General features: G+C 50.4%; 1 pseudogene; it reads right to left on the bottom strand.

The window, feature by feature from the left end:
• The window catches only part of LOC149470503 (uncharacterized), a 322,485-nt pseudogene that overhangs the window by 91,007 nt on the left and 211,526 nt on the right, over window positions 1–19,952 (bottom strand).

Genomic DNA, 19,952 nt, shown 5'->3' with positions numbered 1-19,952 from the left:
CCATAAAATACATCCAATACCCAGCAAATGTTTCCGTCTCCTCCTAGTAATAACCATGTGATCTCCATGAGAATAAAGCGCCCATTTGTGTCCTTATCCCCTCCCCCTACGCAGGATGTACACCCCTTCATGGCCACGCCTCTTTATGTAACTGACAATTGTGCGGTCGTGCAAGGCTGCACCCAAACTAAATATCCGTCCTTTCTTCACACAAATAGAGCTTTCTGTCGGTGGGATGTCATCACCTGCGCGCTTTTTATTTTTCATGCCATAAACAAAGGAAGACCGAAAATGTTGAAGAAAAACGATATTTTGTACTTTCAGCTATAAAATATATAAAGTAACCTCAAAGTTAGTTATAAATTTCACCAAAATGTCTCCCGCTCCATGTTTATGGGAAAAGGACCCCAATAAGTGGATATTGATTGCTTTGTGTGACCGTTATATCGTCTGCAGACTATGGGGAGATCATGGAATTTATGATTTTTTTTTGCTATACAGCACTGCACTAGTTTAACTGACAATTGAGCGGTCGTGCAATACAATACATAAATGAAATGTATGTCCTTTATTCACACAAATAGAGCTTTATTTTTTTTGGTATTTGATCACCTGTGTGCTTCTTATTTTTGGTACTATAAACAAAAAAAGTTTTGAGAAAAAAACAACAAAAAAAATGATATTGTGATGGAGTGGGGGGCCCATGGAACACAGCTCACTTTGGGTGGGGTACCCATGGAACACAGCTCCCTTTGGAGAGGTGGGGAGACCCCTGTCTCAGCACCCATATCACTCTTATGTGTAAGTCACCCTGTGCCTGTTAGGGGTGCAGGGTGAGATGTCCTGATATTGTGTAGACATGTCTAGGGGGGGTGGGAGGTTGTTCATTGTTTAATGCCTGTAGTTGCATCTAATTGTTCTATTGTTTGTCTGGCTTTGGAGCAAACTATTATGGGATGTATGTGTTTGTGTATTGGCTTGGTGGGGGGGGGGGGTTCTTCCAGCAGCCCTTCCTCCTCCTGAGTAATACAGTACAGTTGGAGGGATAATACAATGTACAGTAAAGGAAATGTGTATTTGCTCCCCGGCTGATGCTGAATGTTCGCCCCTCACACAGAAATGATCGGTCTAACAATGGAATGTTCGCCCCTCACACAGAAATGATCGGTCTAACAATGGAATGTTCGGTGTAACACTGAGAGACAGAATACAACAACAAATTCAGCAGAAATGCGTCTAACAAATGATGACTGATCTGCATGTTCATGAGGGAAATAAGGATTTAGTTTGGTTTAGTTTAGTAAGGATCCCCTTCACCAAACATGACTTAGTACTTGGTGGCAAATCCCTTGTTGGCAATCACAGAGGTCAGACATTTCCTGGAGTTGGCCCCCAGGTTCGCACACATCTCAGGAGGGATTTTGGCCCACTCCTCTTGGCAGATCCTCTCCAAGTCATTAAGGTTTGCTGGCTGACATTTGGCAACTCAAACTTTCAGTTTCCTCCACAGATTTTCATTCGGATGAAGGTCTGGAGACTGGCTAGGCCACTCTAGGACCTTAATGTGCTTCTTCTTGAGCCGCTCCTTTGTTGCCTTGGCCGTGTGTTTTGGGTCATTGTCATGCTGGAACACCCATCCACCAACCATTTTCAATGCCCTGGCTGAGGGAAGAAAGTTCTCACCCAAGATTTGATGGTACATTGCCCCGTCCATCATCCCTTTGATGCGGTGCAGTTGTCCTGTCCCCTTAGCAGAAAAACACCCCCAAAGCAGAATGTTTCCACCACCATGTTTGACAGTTGGGATGGTGTTCTTGGGGTCATAGGCAGCATTCCTCCTCCTCCAAACACGGCGAGTTGAGTTGATGCCAAAGAGCTGGATTTTGGTCTCATCTGACCACAACACTTCCCACCAGTCCTCCTCTGCATCATTCAGATGTTCAGTGGCAGACTTCAGACGGACCTGGACATGTGCTTTCTTGAGCAGAGGGACCTTGCGGGCACTGCAGGATTTCAGTCCTTGTCGGCGTAGTGTGTTACCAATTGTTTTCTTGGTGACTGTGGTCCCAGCTGCCTGGAGATCATTGACAAGATCCTCACGTGTAGTTCTGGGATGATTCCTCACTGTTCTCATGATCATTGACACTCCACGAGGTGAGATCTTGCATGGTGCACCAGACCTAGGGAGACTGACACTTGTTTTGTGTTTCTTCCATTTGTGAATGATTTCACCAACTGTTGTCACCTTCTCACCAAGCTGCTTGGCCATAGTTTGGTAGCCCAGTCCAGCCTTGTGTAGGTCTACCATCTTGTCCCTGACATCCTTGGACAGCTCTTTGGTCTTTGCCATGGTGGAGAGTTTGGAATCTGATGGTTTGATTGCTCCTGTGGACAGGTGTCTTTTATACAGGTAACACAATGAGATTAGCAGCACTCCCTTCAAGAGACTACTTCTAATCTCAGCTTGTTACCTGTATGAAGGACACCTGGTAGCCAGAAATCCTGCTGAATGATAGGGGATCAAATCCTTCTTTCCCTCATGAACATGCAGATCAGTCATCATTTGTTAGACGCATTTCTGCTGAATGCGTTGTTGTATTCTGTCTCTCAGTGTTACACCGAACATTCCATTGTTAGACCGATCATTTCTGTGTGAGGGGCGAACATTCCATTGTTAAACCGATCATTTCTGTGTGAGGGGCGAACATTCAGCATCAGCCGGGGAGCAAATACGCATTTCCTTCACTGTATGGGGGATTATAATGTTTCTCTCTCAGGACGTCCTGTGTGAAAAGTTCTCCATCAGCTGATTATTTTTGATCTTCCCTGTATTGCCCCTCCCCCATAGTGAAACCATATTGCCCCCCCCCCCCCATGGTTCCTTTCCTCCCACCCTAGTGTCCCCCTGTACCCCCCTTCTTCCCTGATCTCTCCAGAAGTTTCTCATTCAGCTTCTTGTCTGTGTCTGTTCTTGTACCTCAGAGAGGGGGAGGAGTGCCCTCCATTTTCTTGTAGCTCAGAGAGGGGGAGGGGGTGTCCTTCCTTTTCTTGTAGCTCAGAGAGGGGGAGGGGTGTCCTCCATATTCTTGTGGCTCATAGATGGGGAGGAGTTGTCCTCCATTTTCTTGTAGCTCAGTGAGGGGGAGGAGTGTCCTCTATGTTCTTGTAGCTCAGAGAGGGGGATAGGTGTCCCCCATGTTCTTGTAGCTCAGAGAGGGGGAGGAGTGTCCTCCATGTTCTTGTAGCTCAGTGAAAGGGAGGAGTTTCCTCCATTTTCTTGTAGCTCAGAGAAGGGGAAGGGCATCCTCCATATTCTGGTAGCTCAGAGAGGGGGAGGGGTGTAACATAAATGTAGGAGTAGGGTAGTTGAGCTGTGATGTGATCCCAGTGGAAGCCATGGTTGTCACACGGGGTGGAGGAGCCATCCCTACTGTGTCTATGGCTTGTGTTTCTTTGAACTGAGAATCTGAAAGTCAAGTGAAAGAAGTGGGTGGAGCAGATCCCACCAATGAAGGAGGCCGTGTGGATAGCATGCAGCCTGTTACAGCAGTTTACAATGTTTCAGCTGGACTCTGAGATACGGGACCTGAGGATGTCCTAGCTCTTCCAGGATCGGGGAGATGTGAGGATGTGGTCACAAAGGAAGCCACAGTTATCACAGGGGTGGGGTTGGAGGAGTCACCTCTGTGCTACCTACAGCTTGAGTTGCTTTGCCCCAAGGATCCAGAAACAAAGTGAGAGAAGTGGGTGGAGCAGATGCCACTAACATACTGTCGGGTACTGACCTGGGGAAGTTGGTAGCCCAAAACAAGCCAAAGTCAACCCCTCTGAGGTCTACATCTCCACCTGAGGCCCCGGATTCACGTGACGTACTGTTGGGTGATTTAGTGCACATTGAGAATTCTGGGGAGGGTCAGGGGGTGAATGACCATGTACCGGGTCCTGGCCCTAGTGGTTCTCTGGAGTCAAGGCCTGGGGAAGAACTTAAAACCACAACAGACTCTGAAATGACAATGTGTTGTGTGATGTAAAATATCATGACGTGTGCAGTGCAGACCCTCCCTCTGTGGCAGTGAGGGCCCTCAGTACCCACCAGTCATCCTCACCCTGGCCCCTGCCCACTGCTACAGAGGAACTATCTGAAGAGGAAGCTGATCTGTTCAGGTTTGAACCTGGCCCGGAGGCCCTGAAATCTTCTCAGACTGTTGTCCACCTGGCACCTGTAGCTCTGAGTTCCCTGAGGCTGTAAAAATTGATGGCAGCAGAGAAGGATCTCGGGGGTCTGGCTGAAGGACCACCAGCAGTGGATGGCAGGATGAGGGTGTACAGGCAACAGGAATTTGGTTTTGTACCCATATGTAAAGAAACAGAATGTTCTTCTGAAGTATCTAGGGAAGAGGCACATTGTGTTTCAGTAAGTCCTAGTAAAGACCCGTATTGTGTGCCTCTATCCCCTTGTGGGAGGAAGTTTTATTGTGTCTGCTCCTCTGTCACCACAGATACCAGTACTGCCATTTTGGATCCTGGACTGTGGAGCACAGAGGAGGGACCACACTGTGAGGGTTTAAATCTGACTCTACTCCCTCAGCAGCTGCGGCTGACGGCACTGAGTTTCCAGAGGTGGATATATTTGATGCCAGCCCAGAGGAACTCAGGTGTTGTGCCAACAGAAGGTCTGCTAAGGATGGGGTAGAAGCGTGTGACGTGGGTCGGAGGACAACCCCTGGTGCGTGACGTGGGTTGGAGGGGAACCCCTGGCGTGTGACGTGGGTCGGAGGACAACCCCTGGTGTGTGACGTGGGTCAGAGGACAACCCCTGGCGTGTGACGTGGGTCGGAGGACAACCCCTGGCGTGTGACGTGGGTTGGAGGACAACCCCTGGTGTGTGACGTGGGTCGGAGGACAACCCCTGGTGGAATCCTTTCTCCTGTCTCTTTCCCCTCTGTCACCACAGTCGCGGGTGCTGCCAGTGCAGACTCATTACTGTGTGTTGCAGAGGGAAGTCTGCAGGATGTTGGGACAAATTCAGCCCAATCAGTGTCTTCCACCTCAGGAGCTGCAGCTGACATCACTGAGGACTTCTGGGCTGATAGATCTGATGTTGGCCCGGAGGAGCTCAGGGGTGGTGCTGACAGACGTTCTGCTGAGGAGGACAGAGTAGAAGGGTGTGGGACGGGTCAGAGGATGACTTCTGGTGAAATGAAGTCTTCTGTGGATTTATCCTTTGTCCCCACAGCTATGAGTATCATGATTGAGGATTCATTGCTGTGCACAGCAGAGGAAGGTCCGCAGGATGATGGGGGAACATTGACCGATCACCCAGGAACGACCTTATGCCAGGCTCAAACATCTGGGTGCGGTAACTTCCTGTCCGTGTCACTTGGCCAGTGGATGAAGATGATGGCAGCACACAATGACAGGTTTGCCTGTACCCTTCCAGTAGGTAGTCGGTGGCCAGTGGATGAAGTGGATCTGCAGGGCGATCTGCTGGCCAGTTCTGATCCAGACCCTTTAGGATCACTCAGAGATGGCTAGTCGCCGTGGGCGTGTGTTGTATCCGGGACACAGCGCAGCTCACCTCGTCACTAATAGCAACAACCCGCTCACCGCTCTGTCCTCTGATTGATTTTTCTTTGTTATTTTCATTTTCATTCTTTTACTGTTTTGGTTCCCCAACAGTTCAGTGCGGACAGCATGGAGTCCCAGCGGGGTTTGTGCTTTCTCCTTTTTCTGTATTCTTTTCATACTTCTCATCTTTTGTTTTAAAAAAAAAAAAAATTCCTCCTTTTTTTTCTCTTCTTTTATCCATTTTTGTTTTTATATTGTTTATCTAATTGGACCAGCACCATCTAGTGTCTGCTCTTCATACTGCCCCCTCTGTATTATCAGTCTGGAGTCACTTCCTGTCCTGTGCAACTTCCTGTCTGTGTCAGTTCCTGTCTGTGTCACTTCCTGTTCTGTGTCACTTCCTGTACCTATCACTTCCTGTCTCTGTCACTTCCTGTCTGTGTCACTTCCTGCTTATGTCACTTCCTGTCTGTCACTTCCTGTCCCGGGAACACTTTCCTCCTTTCAGCCATTTTAGTTTGGCTTCTAGAAGGTCCTGTGATTGTCGGTCTCCATCCTGAACACACGGCCACCATAGGGCCAGCATGGGATCTTCTCCATGTCAGAGCACACGGGTAAGTCAGGTGGATCTCCTATTCCTGGTCCCGGCTCCTGTCCCAGCTATAGACGATCTGCGTGTATACATGTATATATATATATATCTCGGCATCTACTTCTCAGTGTTGGTTTCCTCCTCATTGCCGGCCATTAAATGGACCTCAGAATGGCTCCGGTATTCCCTCCTAGGAAGGACATTCAGGCCGATCTCCCACCATGTTGTTATACAGGATGGATATGGCGCCAACAGTCTGCGCAGCGCTGTACAATATAAGGGGGGCGGTACAATTACAATACATTTCAGTACAGAAGGGATAGGAGGGCCCGGCCCGTGGAGCTTACAATCTAGAGGAAGGGGGAGGTGGTACAGAAGGTGATAGCTGCGGGGGATGGTCTGGTGGAGGTGACACAAGTACAGTTCTTAGGTGGGGGTGGGGTGAGCTTCCCTGAATAAGTGAGTTTTCAAAGATCACCTAAAGGCAGACAGGGTGGGGGCTGACCGGACATACTGGGGTAGGGAGTTCAAGAGGATGGGAGAGGCTCTGGAGGTGAGCGAGGGAGGAGGTGACGAGGGAACCAGAGAGGAAGATGCCTTGGGAGGAGCGGGCGATGTGGGCAATATCTGCGGATGAGGTTGGTGATGTAGCCGGGGGCGGGGTTGTGGATGGCTTTGTAAGGTGTGGTTAGTATTCTGAATTTTATACATTGGGTTAGTGGAAGCCAATGAAGGGATTGGCAGAGAGGGGTGGAGGTCAGTGAGTGGAGGCCAATGAAGGGATTGGCAGAGAGGGGTGGAGGACACTGAGCGGAGGCCAGTGGAGGGTTTGGCAGAGAGGGGTGGAGGCCAGTGGAGGGATTGGCAGAGAGGGGTGGAGGACACTGAATGGAGGCCAATGAAGGGATTGGCAGAGAGGGGTGGAGGACACTGAGCGGAGGCCAGTGGAGGGATTGGCAGAGAGGGGTGGAGGACACTGAGTGGAGGCCAGTGGAGGGATTGGCAGAGAGGGGTAGAGGACACTGAGCGGAGGTCAGAGGAGGGATTGGCAGAGAGGGGTGGAGGACATTGAGTGGAGGCCAGTGGAGGGATTGGCAGAGGGGGGTGGAGGACACTGAGTGGAGGCCAGTGGAGGGATTGACAGAGGGGGGTGGAGGACACAGAGCAGAGGTCAGTGAGAGGATTGGCAGAGAGGGGTGGAGGACACTGAGTGGAGGCCAGTGGAGGGATTGGCAGAGAGGGGTGGAGGACACTGAGTGGAGGCCAGTGGAGGGATTGGCAGAGAGGGGTGGAGGACACTGAGTGGAGGCCAGTGGAGGGATTGGCAGAGATGGGTGGAGGACACGGAGCGGAGGCCAGTGGAGGGATTGGCAGAGAGGGGTGGAGGACACGGAGCGGAGGTCAGAGAAGGGATTGACAGAGAGGGGTGGAGGGTGTATATGGGAAGGTAGGTGATCTGTGGGATCTGGGTGTATATGAGGGAGGTAGGTGATCTGGGTGTATATGGGAAGGTAGGTGATCTGGGTGTATATGGGAAGGTAGGTGATCTGGGTGTATATGAGGGAGGTAGGTGATCTGGGTGTATATGAGGGAGTAAGGTGATCTGGGTGTATATGAGGGAGTTAGGTGATCTGGGTGTATATGGGGGAGGTAGGTGATCTGGGTGTATATGGGGGAGGTAGGTGATCTGGGTGTATATGGGGGAGGTAGGTGATCTGGGTATGTATATGGGGGAGGTAGGTGATCTGGGTATGTATGAGGGGGAGGTAGGTGATCTGTGGGATCTGGGTATGTATGAGGGGGAGGTAGGTGATCTGTGGGATCTGGGTATGTATGAGGGGGAGGTAGGTGATCTGTGGGATATGTGAGTGCAGGGGAGGTAGGTGATATGTGAGATCAGGGTGTATATGGGGAAGGTAGGTGATCTGGGTGTATATGGGAGAGGTAGGTGATCTGTGGGATCTGGGTCTATATGGGGGAGGTAGGTGATCTGTGGGATCTGGGTGTATATGGGGAGGTAGGTGATCTGTGGGATATGGGTGTATATGGGGAGGTAGGTGATCTGTGGGATATGGGTGTATATGGGGGAGGTAGGGGATCTGGGTGTATGTGGGGGAGGTAGGTGATCTGTGGGATCTGGGTGTATGTGGGGGAGGTAGGGGATCTGGGTGTATGTGGGGGAGGTAGGTGATCTGTGGGATCTGGGTGTATGTGGGGGAGGTAGGTGATCTGTGGGATCTGGGTGTATGTGGGGGAGGTAGGTGATCTGTGGGATCTGGGTGTATGTGGGGGAGGTAGGTGATCTGTGGGATCTGGGTGTATGTGGGGGAGGTAGGTGATCTGTGGGATCTGGGTGTATGTGGGGGAGGTAGGTGATCTGTGGGATCTGGGTGTATGTGGGGGAGGTAGGTGATCTGTGGGATCTGGGTGTATGTGGGGGAGGTAGGTGATCTGTGGGATCTGGGTGTATATGGGGGAGGTAGGTGATCTGTGGGATCTGGGTGTGTATCGGGAGGTAGGTGATCTGTTGGATCTGTTAGTGCAGTGGAGGTAGGTGATCTGTGAGGGAAGGGGAGGTAGGTGATCTGTGAGGGAAGGGGAGGTAGGTGATCTGTGAGTGCAGTGGAGGTAGGTAGTCTGGGAACTCTCTGGTTGTTGGGGAGTTGGGTCATCTGTGTCCCGGGAGGTAGGTAGTCTTTTGGATCTGTTTGTGAAGGAGGTAGGTAATATTTGGGTCATACAGGTGAGGTAGGTGATCTATTGGATCATTTTTTGGGGGAGGATGGTGAGCTCTGGGAACTGAATGTAAGATATGTATGGGGGAGGGGTGAGAAGCTGGGGAGGGATGTGTATGGGGGAGGGGTGAGAAGCTGGGGAGGGATGTGTATGGGGGAGGGGTGAGAAGCTAAGGAGGGGTGTGTATGGAGGAGGGGTGAGAAGCTGGGAGGGATGTGTATGGGGGAGGGGTGATAAGCTGGGAGGGGTATGTATGGGGGAGGGGTGAGAAGCTGAAGAGGGATGTGTATGGGGGAGGGGTGAGAAGCTGAAGAGGGATGAGAATGGGGGAGGGGTGAGAAGCTAGGGAGGGATGTGTATGGGGGAGGGGTGAGAAGCTGGGGAGGGATGTGTATGGGGGAGGGGTGAGAAGCTGGGGAGGGATGTGTATGGGGGAGGGGTGAGAAGCTGGGAGGGGTATGTATGGGGGAGGGGTATGTATGGGGGAGGGGTGAGAAGCTGAAGAGGGATGTGTATGGGGGAGGGGTGAGAAGCTAGGGAGGGATGTGTATGGGGGAGGGGTATGTATGGGGGAGGTGTGAGAAGCTGGGGATAGGTATGTATGGGGGAGGGGTGAGAAGCTGGGGATGGGTATGCATGGGGGAGGGGTGAGAAGCTCGGGATAGGTATGTATGGGGGAGGGGTGAGAAGTCGGGATAGGTATGTATGGGGGAGGGGTGAGAAGCCGGGGATAGGTATGTATGGGGGAGGGGTGAGAAGCCGGGGACAGGTATGTATGGGGGAGGGGTGAGAAGCCGGGGACAGGTATGTATGGGGGAGGGGTGAGAAGCCGGGGACAGGTATGTATGGGGGAGGGGCGAGAAGCCAAGGATGGGTTTGTATGGGGGAGAGGTGAAAAGTCGGGGACGGGTATGTATGGGGGAGGGGTGAGAAGCCAAGGATGGGTATGTATGGGGGAGGGGTGAGAAGCCAAGAATGGGTATGTATGGGGGAGGGGTGAGAAGCCGAGGACGGGTATGTATGGGGGAGGGGTGAGAAGCCGAGGACGGGTATGTATGGGGGAGGGGTGAGAAGCCGAGGACGGGTATGTATGGGGGAGGGGTGAGAAGCCGGGGACAGGTATGTATGGGGGAGGGGTGAGAAGCCGGGGACAGGTATGTATGGGGGAGGGGTGAGAAGCCGGGGACAGGTATGTATGGGGGAGGGGTGAGAAGCCGGGGACAGGTATGTATGGGGGAGGGGTGAGAAGCCGGGGACAGGTATGTATGGGGGAGGGGTGAGAAGCCGGGGACAGGTATGTATGGGGGAGGGGCGAGAAGCCAAGGATGGGTATGTATGGGGGAGGGGTGAGAAGCCAAGGACGGGTATGTATGGGGGAGGGGTGAGAAGCCGAGGACGGGTAGGTATGGGGGAGGGGTGAGAAGCCGAGGACGGGTAGGTATGGGGGAGGGGTGAGAAGCCGAGGACGGGTATGTATGGGGGAGGGGTGAGAAGCCAAGGATGGGTATGTAGATGATGGAAGACGTTTCCGGAATGAAGACGTTTCCAGCAGTGAGAAGATGATGGAAGACGTTTCCGGAATGAAGACGTTTCCAGCAGTGAGAAGATGATGGAAGACGTTTCCGGAATGAAGACGTTTCTAGCAGTGAATGAGGTTTCATTCAGGAAAGTCCATTCATTCCAAAACAAAGGTTTTCCCCAGGAAATGAGAAGGACATTGGTCATGTCATCCGAGGTACAGATGACAATTGTCACATGAATGTTTGTACAGACGGTCATTGGAAAACCTACTAGTGTATGGCCAGATGGACTGTTGGTGTGAATGAGCCCTAAAGGTGACCATACACGATACAATCTGATTGTACAATCTCCTTTACATCCGCCATCAACTCTATAGTACAAGGATCTGCCCCATTCCATACAGACTGATGGGGTGTCTGGGGGTCCTCCTATTACATTGTTTGGGGAAAGTAAAAAGAAATAGTTTTCTGTTCCAGAACCCCCCAAATATGTACCTTGTCACCCCCTTTTATGTTCCCTGCATTGCCCCTCCCCCCATAGTGACCCCAAATTGTTCTCATTGGTTTTCCTCTCCTTTTCCAGTAATGATCCAACATTGTCCTCCATAGTTCCTCCCCTCCATTATGATGACCCCCCTATTGTCCTCCATAGTTCCTCCCCTCCATTATGATGACCCCCCTATTGTCCTCCATAGTTCCTCCTCTCCATTATGATGACCCCATATTGTCCTCCATAGTTCCTCCCCTTCATTATGATGACCCCATATTGTCCTCCATAGTTCCTCCCCTCCATTATGATGACCCCCCTATTGTCCATAGTTCCTCCTCTCCATTATGATGACCCCCCTATTGTCCTCCATAGTTCCTCCTCTCCATTATGATGACCCCATATTGTCCTCCATAGTTCCTCCCCTCCATTATGATGACCCCATATTGTCCTCCATAGTTCCTCCCCTTCATTATGATGACCCTACATTGTCCTCCATAGTTTCTCCCCTCCATTATGATGACCCCATATTGTCCTCCATAGTTCCTCCCCTCCATTATGATGACCCCATATTGTCCTCCATAGTTCCTCCCCTTCATTATGATGACCCCATATTGTCCTCCATAGTTCCTCTCTCCTTTTCTTTTAGTGACACCACCTTGCCCTCCATGGTTCCCCTCTCTCACTTCAATAGCTGCTGTGACCCCAGTAGTCTCTCTCTATGGCTCCTCCCATCCTCATCTCTACAGACATTTCTTCTTCAGCTTCTTGACTGTCTCTGACTGCAGCTCCATGTAAGAGGGGGAAGGGTGTCCTTAGTGCAGGAAAGGAGGGGAAAGTCATCTCAATGGAGAGGGTGTCTTTAGAACAGTAAAGGATGGGTAAGAGGTGATCTCAGTGTAGAGGGTGTTTTTAGTGGGGGAGGGGTGTCTTCTGTGAGGGGGGGGGGGGGAGAGGGGTTGTCTTTAGTGGAGGAGATGGATGGTTTTTAGGGGGGGAAATAACACCAGATCTAAATGTTCCTGAGATAGTCTACCACCGAAAAGACATTTACAAGTGAAGGCTTCACATATGTGATGGCATAGTCTACCACTGTAAGGACATTGATGAGTGAAGCCCTCATATCTGTGATGACATAGTCTACCACTGTAAGGACATTGACAAGTGAAGGGTTCATATCTGTGATGGCATAGTCTACCACTGTAAAGACATTGACGAGTGATGGGTTCATATCTGTGATGACATAGTCTACCACTGTAAGGACATTGATGAGTAAAGGCCTCGTATCTGTGATGGCATAGTCTACCTCTGTAAGGACATTGATGAGTGAAGGCCTCATATCTGTGATGACATAGTCTACCACTGTAAGGACATTGATGAGTGATGGGTTCATATCTGTGATGGCATAGTCTGCCACTGTAAGGACATTGATGAGTGATGGGTTCATATCTGTGATGGCATAGTCTACCACTGTAAGGACATTGATGAGTGAAGGCCTCATATCTGTGATGACATAGTCTACCACTGTAAGGACATTGACGCGTGAAGGGTTCATATCTGTGATGGCATAGTCTACCACTGTAAGGACATTGATGAGTGATGGGTTCATATCTGTGATGGCATAGTCTACCACTGTAAGGACATTGATGAGTGATGGGTTCATATCTGTGATGCATAGTCTACCTCTGTGAGGACATTGATGAGTGAAGGGTTCATATCTGTGATGACATAGTCTACCACTGTAAGGACATTGATGAGTGAAGGCCTCATATCTGTGATGGCATAGTCTACCACTGTAAGGACATTGATGAGTGAAGGCCTCGTATCTGTGATGGCATAGTCTACCACTGTAAGGACATTGATGAGTGAAGGCCTCGTATCTGTGATGGCATAGTCTACCATTGTAAGGACATTGACGAGTGATGGGTTCATATCTGTGATTATAACACAACATAGGACTCTGTGTATATTGTGGCCTCAAGGGTGATATACCTCGCTCTTGCCCCACACATCCGGTAAAATCCAGGACATAGGTGATGGTGGAGAGGTCAGCTTAAAGTGGAGTCCACTCACCCTGTCAAAAACTAAGTCTGCAGCTCCAAAAACTGTAACTGCTAACTTCTAAAAATCAGCCACTTACCTGTCCCTCGGTCCCGCGGTGTGTCCCCCTCAGCCTGTTTCACCGGTTGTCCTGTATTCCAGGAGGTCGGCATCTTCAGTGTGGGCACCCGGCTGTGATAGCTTGCGGCTTCACAGACGGGGACCCACTGTGCATTCACGAGTAGTGCTTCGCTTCATGATTGGTCCTGTAGTCTTCTGGGACCTGTCACGTGTCCCAAAAGACTACAGGGAGGGAGGACACCTTCCGTTTCCGATCACCCAGGCGATCAGACCGGAAGTGGGAGCGGGTACCTGTCAAATTCGGGTACCGCTCCTCCCCCCGCCCCCAAAGGTGCCAATCCTTAATGGGGAGCGGAGGAGCAGTCCTTAAAGCAGAACATCCCCTTTTGGGTGGAGCTCCGCTTTAAGTCTTCTTCTGCTCCTCAAGAAGCTGATAATGTATTGATCCCGGCCTTATTCACCTTGGGACCGAGTCTTATTGATAAGGCTGGTGATCATGTCAGGCCAGGAGCAGATAGCGGGGCAATCAGTTCAGATGTGCTGACTGCAGAAAGTTCAGGAACAAGAGCACATACCTTGAGCAGGTCTATAAACAGAGCAGGCTGGCTGGTCCTTGTGGTGCACTGCTGCTGATGTGATGAAACAGCAAGAGACTGGTGTGTATCAGGTGTTGGGGTATATGGAGGGATGGTGTGCCAGGTGAATGGCAGGCTCTGACCTGGTTTTGTCTGCCAGCTCTGTGTTGATACGTTGGATTATGGTGTTTGGTGTGTCCTTCCTCAGAAGTCGGGAGGACAGGATTACTTTGGAATGGGGACATTTTTGCTGTGCAATGTCTGCTAGTTGTGACAGTTTGTGGGCGATGACTTCCTGTTGTCCCTTGATGATGTTCGGGTCGGTGTGTATGATGAGATGTTTGGTGTTGGTGAAATATGGATTATTAATGACTCCTACTAATTATTCAATTGTTGAACGGTGAATGTTGGAGACTCTTCTTCCTGGGAAGAGCCGTTTGGTGTTTAGATATTTCCCATTGGAGTCTATTATTAGGACAATTTCAGGAGTATGTTGTCTGTTCTTGTGGTTTGGTGATTGTCTGTCTGTGGTCTCAGGATTATCGGACTTGTCTTGGCTGTCGCTGGTCTTTGTCTCGGTCATTGTTGGACATTGATTAGTCTCACCGGTCTGTTGTTCCTTGAGGGGCACTTTGTCTTCCTGACTGTGGAGCTGCATTTGTGTTTTCAGGGTCATTGTCTCTTCCATCAATTGAGTATTTTCTTGTTGGAATAGTTACATTGTAGGTGGAATTTCTTGTAGGACAGACCTGTGTCTATCCTACAAGACCCTGGGAGTGCCACTGGGAGAACACAATCGCTCCACGGGATGGATTGCCCCATCAATACTTACTATGTGGATAGGGGAATCAAGTCATTTTCCGTGGTTGCAGGAAAGAAAATCCCAGCATGTATGGGCTGCCTTACATTTATGTCACCTGTCTATAAAGTCATTCCATGTATTGTACAATGTCTCTCCCTATATGAGATAAGCAGTCTATGAGGAGTTGGGGGGCATTGCTATTTGGGACATGAGGCAGGCATGTCTTTGGACAATGTCTCAGTTGGCATCTTTCCTCACAATTTCTATCTGAAGTTTGTAGATCCTTCTAGATGTTGGTGAGGGGGGTGCACTGGACACCTTAGCTGCCATTGTGCTATATGCTGGGTGTCCAGTGCGCTCCTGTACCTTTAAGGAGGGGTGGGCTCCCTCAGGTTCACCTGCCCTCGGTCTATCCATCCAATACATGTGCCTCTACTATGGGGGCTCTCAAAATGTGTAGAGTTAGGAAGTGCAGAATATCGGGGTGCAGCAAAGAGGCTGTGCAGCTTCTACATGTATTTGTAAATGTGTGCTAACTGAACCCCTGTGTGTAACACATCCTGTTAGACAGGACAATGCGGTTTGTTTGCAGGCTGGTTGGTACGTTGAGCTGGGAATTGTTCTCTTTTATTGTCTGACATGCGTCGCCCTTCCATGTGTTCCTGTGAAGGCCAGTTATAGACTGGGGCAGTGGCCAGTTGTTGTACCTTCTAGATGTTGGCCTGATCTTTAATTTAGGGGAAGACCTCTAATTTTCCTGGGTGCCTTGTGCCCTGATGGTGCCATTGTGGTGTATGTTCAGGGAGAGTACCGCACATTCATCTTCCTCATCCCTGACCTTGGTCTGCCGGCCCTTGCTGACACCGTCCTTTGTAATATTCCTGTAGTATTTGCAGAAAGCTGTAGGCCCCGCCGCCATGTTCTCAGGATGGAATAGGAAATACATTTACTTCTCTCATCATCATTACCGGAGAAGTCAGCAAACAGAGTCTCTGGTCTTTGCCCAAGTTTTGCTTTTTTCACGGCTCCATTGCTTTTTGTAACTTGGAACCAGGGGCGAACTGGCCATTCCAGCACTCGGGCACTGCCTGGGGTCAGTAGGGGGCCCCATGAAATGCTCCTGGTACCTTTTTTATAGGCTTTTTTGAGTGTGGGCAAGGACACAGGGGCCCCATGATCTCCTGTTTCCCGGGGGCCCCATGAGTTGTCAGTCCGCCCCTGCTTGGAACTAATTCAGTCATTTGTTGAAGCAGAAACAAATCCCAAATCTTTCTCTGTTTGCAGTCATTAGCCAACCAACCAGTTTTATAACTAAGAGACAAAATCTCTTCATCTCTCGGTGAGAAAACGACACTCTTTGTATGCAGAGCTCTGCTGATTGTCTGTGGAAACGGGAAACCAATCATTCCCATCCAGGACTCTCAGGGTTTTCTCTATGGGAGAAACAAATACAGAGAGAGGTCGGCTGAGAGAGAACTCCACTTCTTTCACTGTTTATGAGACAAAACAGTTCATAGTTTTTTTCTAGAGATGCGTTCTTCTAGCACTCACCTGCACCTCTCCGGAAATAAAGCAGCCAGCCATCCCCAGTGTCACCCATGTGTGGGAACCAGAGTCGGCCTCTACACCCTCCAGAAGCCCACAGACTCTCTCCCATCCCATGGCTGAGCTCACTTGGTCCCCATTTTCTGTCACCTGTCACATGAGTCCCTAAAAAATGCTGCCCAAGGCAAACGCCTTGTTTGCGGTAAATACGCCCCTGTCCCTAACGTATGAAGTGTTTATATGCTTTACTATATATATATATACAGAGCACCATACCAGACACAGTGCAGTCATGAGGAGAATGAGGTCACCATGTTGTTGTATCATTGAAATAAGGACGGTACAAACACCCCCTGTGATGGGGGGCAGGCAGGACAAGCACCCCCAAATACCAGGACAGGACAGTACACACCCCCTGTGATGGGGGGTAGGCAGGACAGGAAAAAAAACACCCCCAAATACCAGGACAGGACAGTACACACCCCCTGTGATGGGGGGCAGGCAGGACAAGCACCCCCAAATACCAGGACAGGACAGTACACACCCCCTGTGATGGGGGGTAGGCAGGACAGGAAAAAAAACACCCCCAAATACCAGGACAGGACAGTACACACCCCCTGTGATGGGGGGCAGGCAGGAGAGGACAAGCACCCCCAAATACCAGGAGAGGACAAACACCCCCAAATACCAGGACAGGACAAACACCCCCAAATACCAGGACAGCACAAACACCCCCTGTGAGGGGGGGTAGGCAGGACAGAAGACACAGAGCAGATGATAAACACACAAAGCTTTATTGAAAGAATGACAATCACCCAATTGGGGTCAGCAGGTAGCGTCTCAGTGCCCAGTGTAGGGGAGGAGCAGGGAGAGGGCCCAAAACAATTGTAATCCAGCCCCAGGGGGCAAAGTCAGAGTCTCTGGCAGTTTGTAATCCAAACAGGGAAGAGAAAGGGGGGAGAGTTCATGGACGGTCCATAGGGGAATAAAACGGGTGCAGACACTCACGGGTCCAGCAGGGATGTCCTGGCTCACAGCAGATGATAGCAGGGGGCGACCCTCCTCAGCACACAGCAACAGCGGGTAATCCGGGCCCCAGAGAATTAGAGTATAGGGGGGCCCACAACAGGTAGTCCTAGCACACAGCAACAGTGGGTAATCCGGGCACCAGATTATTAGGCAGAGTATCGTGGGGCCCACAGCAAAGCAGTCCTTGGAGTATGGCAGCATGCCCAGCGGGTAATAATACTGTAAATCCCGGTATTACCGCAGAGTGTCAGCTGGTAATAATCCTCCCGATCCCGGTATTACCGCAGAGTGTCGGCTGGTAGTAATCCTCCCGATCCCGGCATTACTGCAGGGTGTCAGCTGGTGATAATCCTCCCGATCCCGGTATTACTGCAGAGTGTCAGCTGGTAATAATCCTCCCGATCCCGGTATTACCGCAGAGTGTCAGCTGGTGATAATCCTCCCGATCCCGGTATTACCGCAGAGTGTCAGCTGGTGATAATCCTCCCGATCCCGGTATTACTGCAGAGTGTCGGCTGGTAATAATCCTCCCGATCCCGGTATTACTGCAGAGTGTCAGCTGGTAATAATACTGTAAATCCCGGTATTACTGCAGAGTGTCAGCTGGTGATAATCCTCCCGATCCCGGCATTACTGCAGAGTGTCAGCTGGTAATAATCCTCCCGATCCCGGGTAATACTGCAGAGTGTCGGCTGGTAATAATCCTCCCGATCCCGGTATTACTGCAGAGTGTCAGCTGGTAATAGTCCTCCCGATCCCGGCATTACTGCAGAGTGTCAGCTGGTAATAATCCTCCCGATCCCGGCATTACTGCAGAGTGTCAGCGGGTAATAATCCTCCCGATCCCGGGGTCTTTGCAGAGTGGCTGTGGGGGTCTTGCCTCACCGCAGACCTCCCAGCAGCTGTGTAGTGGACGGAACAACCTGGGACGCTCCTCATCGGCCTTCAGTGTAGGGCGCTCCCAGTCATCCTAGCAACCGTGGGGCAGCGTGCCACATTGCCCGGCAACGAGGCACACCGCCATGATATGGGCCACGCTCACAAGAGCACGGCCTTTTTCAGTCGGTGAGTGCAGGCATGGGAAACTCCCGAGCCCATGCTGTACTTGCCGGGGCCAAGCTGACTGCCACGGCCCGGAACATCCCTGCGGGGGTCCGCCCCTTCTCCTGCTGGATGACTGGAGGGGTGTGAACCTCACCTCAGGGAACTATCTCTCCCCCTCCAGCTGCTCTGGATAGAGACAGAGAGGTGACAGTCACACCTCTCATCCTGGATGGCGGAGCTTCAAAGGGCCGTTACATGATGAGAGGGAGGAGAGGTGGGTGGAGCTGAGAGGAGGGAGAGGTGGGTGGAGCTGAGAGGAGGGAGAGCGCACAGCCTGGCACACCGTGACACTTGAGTTTGGTGTTGGGTCTGGTATGTTGGTTGGAGGAGGAAGCTTGACACTGGAGATCTTGTCACGAATTGTGTCCATCTTCTTGAAGTGACTGGCAATCTCCTGTGCAGTAAGTTGGTGGGCGGAGGCAGTGGGGGGCGGAGTAAGGAATTAAGGGTAGAGAAGAGTGACGAGGATTGGATGAGAGGGTCTTGATGAGAGTTGTAGTAGGTTTGCTTAGCAGCATGGAGGTTGGAGTTGTATTTGAGGACAACATGGAGTGGGAGACATTTTGGCTGAAATTTATAACTAACTTTGAGGTTACTTTGTATTTTTTATAGCCAAAAATACAAAATATTGTTTTTCTTCAAAATTTTTGGTCTTTTTTTGTTTATGGCGTGAAAAATAAAAAGCGCACAGGTGATGACATCCCACCGACAGAAAGCTCTATTTGTGTGAAGAAAGGACGGATATTTAGTTTGGGTGCAGCGTTGCACGACCGCGCAATTGTCAGTTACATAAAGAGGCGTGGCCATGAAGGGGTGTACATCCTGCGTAGGGGGAGGGGATAAGGACACAAATTGGCACTTTATTCTCATGGAGATCACATGGTTATTACTAGGAGGAGACGGAAACATTTGCTGGGTATTGGAGCTTTTGTGAGATGGATGGATTGGATGGCGACTGATTTGTATGGAGACATAATATAGAGCGGGAGGAATCCATGGTGTATTGTCACATGTATGAATGCAGGATTGGGGTACTATCCGTGTATTAGGGGGACCAATGACACCTTGGCTAGTATTGTAGATGAATCTGGGGGCGTCGGGGGCAATCTTCTTATGTTTATGGCCCTTTAGGGCAGATGTGATTTCTATGTATTTTATGGGAGATTTTCTCTGTATATTGGGAGTTTCCATCTTGTTGTATCATGAATGTAGTATGGAAGATGAGTCCTATGTACTAGGAATGGTCATTGGAAGGACAGAATAGGAGCCACATGATTGGCTGGCCAACCCCGTGACAGTATAGACTAGTGGGTGACATTGATTGAGATCCGCCCGCTGTGTGTATACAATCACCCGGCTAATGTCTAATATCAGGGGACAAAATGTGCCAGCATTCATATCAGACTAAGGGAAAATGGCCGCCGGAGGAGGGACAGGCGGGCTACAACAAAATGGAGGAGGGAGATCTAATCCACTGCAATGTGATGTGTATAACTGCGAGAACATTGATATCAGACTAAATGAAAATGGTCGCCTGAGGAGGGACAGACAGGCTACAACAAAATGGAGGACAGATATCTAATCCACTGTACTGTAATGTGATAACTGTGTGACATAGATATCAGACCAAGGAAAAATGGCTGCCAGAGGAAGGACAGGTGGGCTACAACAGAATGGAGGACAAGGCTCTAATCCACTGCACTGTAATGAGATAACTTGATGGCTTTCCCTGTTTTATGCTATTCAGCGGTTTTTGGACCAGCACCATCTAGTGTCTGCTCTCTATACTGCACCCTCTGTATAAATCTGTCCGGTGTCACTTCCTGTCCGGTGTCACTTCCTGTTTGGTGTCACTTCCTGTCCTGGGAACACT

This window comes from Staurois parvus, unplaced genomic scaffold (assembly GCF_062004578.1).
Source record: "Staurois parvus isolate SC_StPar_1 unplaced genomic scaffold, SC_StPar_1.0 ptg000041l, whole genome shotgun sequence".
NCBI lineage: Eukaryota > Metazoa > Chordata > Amphibia > Anura > Ranidae > Staurois > Staurois parvus.
Note: the sequence above shows the minus strand (reverse complement) of the source record. Positions and strands in the feature narration are given on the sequence as shown.